Source organism: Gymnoscopelus braueri (genome assembly GCF_963280865.1).
Source record: "Gymnoscopelus braueri genome assembly, chromosome: 8".
NCBI lineage: Eukaryota > Metazoa > Chordata > Actinopteri > Myctophiformes > Myctophidae > Gymnoscopelus > Gymnoscopelus braueri.
In genome coordinates, this window is record NC_137609.1 from 11,598,089 (window position 1) to 11,601,819 (window position 3,731).

Here is a 3,731-nt window from a genome sequence, read left to right on the forward strand (position 1 = left end):
TTAAGTAATGTAATGCAGATGTTTAACAATATAATTCAACGCTTGGGAGTGTAAAAGATCTATAAGGGTCCATTTGGTTACCAACTCTCCATCATTTTAGCTGGGGACCACCTGGAACCCCCTCAAGGACCACCTGGTTGAGAAGCACTGCATTAGACTGCATTAGACTATTTGCTTATGTTTGTCGTAGCCTACAAGCAAGCATATAACATACAGTGCAAACTTTTATGATCGTCATCATCATTATTATTAATGTAATGTTAATTTGTTTGAATTGCCTATAACCACCCATTTTTATATTATTATGATCATCATTATCATTATTATTATTGTTATTTGGCTTACTCCAAGACAGTGCATAGAACTCGACCATAACACAGCATCCCTGTGCTCAGGAGGATGCTCATTGCAGTTCTGTACAGTTCTCAGAGAACTTTTAGTGAGCTTGATTGTACTGTATTTGCTTATACCTGCTTCATGAAAGCCCATATATCTATAGGTTATACACAGACAAGACAAGCAGGTTGGTGCCTTGCATACAGAATACAGAATAAACGTCATCTTACAGAATAAATACAGATGTAGCCTATAGGCTACCATCCCGTGATGCTGCAATGACACTGCACACACCCACCCTTTCAACACACACGTATAGGCACGTGACCTACACACACAGCTGGGCGGTCTCTACAGCATGACGTTTTTGGTGCACCCCTCTTCTCCCCCACGCAGTGACCACCCTCATGCAGGCAGGTTTGTCAGTGTGGTGGAAGAAGTACTTTTACTTGAGTAAAAGTATCAATATCACAACGTAGAGATACTCTGTAACAAGTAAAAGTCTGGTATTCAGAATGAACTTAGTAAAAGTACAAAAAGTATTGGCATCAAAATACACTTAAAAGTACCAAAAGTAAAAGTACTCATTATGCAGAATGTCCAAATTAAATGTAAATGTCCTTTAACCCTAACTCTTACACCACTGCTGTTTGTGTAAAACCCCTCTAATGTCTCCCCCCCCCCTCCCCCCTGTTCATGTGGTACACTGCTGCAGCCTGTACCCTGCTGTACTTTATGCATCTCTGCAATGGGAGCTGCAGTGTCTCCCAAACACACAAACAATAATCTAATGGGAAACATTTGGAACCTTATAGTGTGCTTTTCTCTGCTTGCATGCCTGTGCGCACACGTGTTTAATAAAATATAACAAAAATCCAAAGAATAAGATGATATTAATAAGCATTGCAGTGCGAGTTGAAAATGAAGTAACTTAATTTTAAATCAAATTAAATAATTACTGTATAGGTTAACTCGTGTTATTTTAGCATTATTTTAGCATGCAGTGATGAATATTCTCATTTTAATACTTTGTCATTTGTTTAAGTTTTAAGTCTGTCAAGGCAACTCTACAGTATGTGCTTGTTGTCAACTATCAAGGCTGGTCTCCATCTGTGTGTTATTCTCATTTAGCTGCATGCAGATATGAAGCTATGTCTGTCCTGTGTCCAGCGACCAGACCCCTCTCTATAGAGTATAGAGTAGACCAGTGGTTTGGGACCCCCAGGGGGGTCCCCACATATTTTTTTTGGGGGGGGCCCAGATGACAGTGAAGTGACAATTTAAGGACTCAAGACCCTTTTAAAACCTCAAAAAGAAAGAAAAGAAAAGGGCCAGAAGCGAGGCGTTGTGAGCTTGTAGATCTGCTATTTTCACAATATTTATCTGTGGAACCAAGTCAAACAAAATTGAATGCCTCAACTCCTACGATTCCAAGTGCTTGTCAGGGTGGGGGGTCCCCAGTTCAAATATGATTATTTTGGGGGGTCACGGCCTGAAAAGGTCGAGAAACACTGTACACTGTCCCATGACTTACTGACATCTCTGTGTCCTTGTTCAAGTTCAGGGGGGAGAATAGATTTCAGCAGGTACCTCACCTTGTATGAGTAAAATTAGCTACAAGTACACTATTTGTGATTGGTTGTAAACGTGTATCGATTGATTCAGCGGTCGATACATTTCTGCAATACGATTGTAATCTGTAATCTGATAAAATATATTTTCTCCAATCTGATAATAGACATTATGTAATAAGGCTGTAATAGATAATAATAGTAAACTTTATTTGTATAGCACCTTTCATGACATGAAATGCAGCTCAAAGTGCTTTATAGAGCAAGAATACAATTTCAGAAAAAGTACAACTAATTTAACAATAAAGCAAAAAAGAAATTATCACTATCACTATATTAAATTTACTTGCAGTTATTATGAAACAATAGATTAGTTATTATTCAAACATTTCAATGTCACCACTTTGAATTTATTTCAGGTACAATCATATTTTGACAATTGAATTAGCCAAAACATCTTTTGACATCAGTGTCCTTGGTACACTGGGGGGTGGGGGGTCCATAAAATAAAAGAACCCCGAGATAGAAAGATACATAGACACGACTGTGTCAGTGAATGATAAAAATCCCAATGCTTTTCATGTAAAACCTGCCTCCTTATCCACTGCATCGAGGGAAACTTGAAGCTTTCTGATCTCGTTCTCGACTGCGATCGTGCATGAAAAGCCTTTCCCTATGGTTGTTGACTATTACAGCTGTTCTCTGTGACTATTACTAATGTATGACAGTGGTTTTTTTTTCAACCGTTGTTTGTGTGATTGTGCTTCCTCACGATCTGTTCGAGAGCTTCGTCATCTGGCCATCCGTACCAATAACAGTACAGTACGCCCTCTTAAGTAAGAGCCCTGCAGTAGGCCGGCCCCCCTTCCAGCAGCCACTCACTGCATGTTTACTTCACTGTTGCCATGTCCGCGACTTATAAGCGACTTTGGGGCTTGTTATTCTGTAAAGTTGCTTGTAAATGTTTTTTTTTTGGGCTTGTTTCTAAAGTGTAAGTTGCTCATTATGGCTTGTTTCCTAAAGTTGTTTAAACCAGTGGTTCTCAAACATTTTCATGTCAAGGACCCCCAGATTAACATGCATTTGATTTGTCTGCGGACTGAACATATTTTGTGCCAGATTTGTGTTGTTAAAGGTTTAATGACATTCACTTTTACACCACATTCAAAGTCTTTGTCCTGGTCCTTCAAAAGTGTACAAAAAGTTTTAAGTGAAAATTCCATTCCAGTGATCCATGGCAGGTGTTTTTCTCTCACATTTCTAAAGCCTTTTCAACTGCAATGAAAAAAGAAATCTTTGCCTGCGGGTGTCGCTGGTGAGGGATTTTGCCTGTCAATCATCGCCTCTGCTCCGCCCCCCCCAAAGGAAAGGATAGGGGAGGGGAGGGGCGAGGAGGAGAGTGGGCGGGATTAATCGACTGTGACCTCACTGTCGAAGGGCCAAGCTCAGATTACTTTTCAGCCTAATTATTCAGAAAACCCCAGACCACAGAAAATCCACTGAATGTTCTAAGTTCAGTTTTTTTGGGTGTAATTGAGGTCATAAAACCCCAAATAAAACATTGAAAATAAAAAAAGTGAAAATGAATGTTTAATATATTCCACAACTTTGTCAATTTCTTTCCAACATTCTTTTGAAATTAGCAGATCTACAATTTTCAAATAGCCAATGTTTAATAAAGGTTCAATAAAGTGCTCATGTGGCCAAAATAGCCGCTTTACTTTTTGGTTTTCACAGACCCGCGGTTGCTCGTTTCTCTCGCGGAATCTGGCAACGCTGGTTTACTTGCTTTGTCAGCTGTGTTCTCCTTCTCCTCGCAATAAG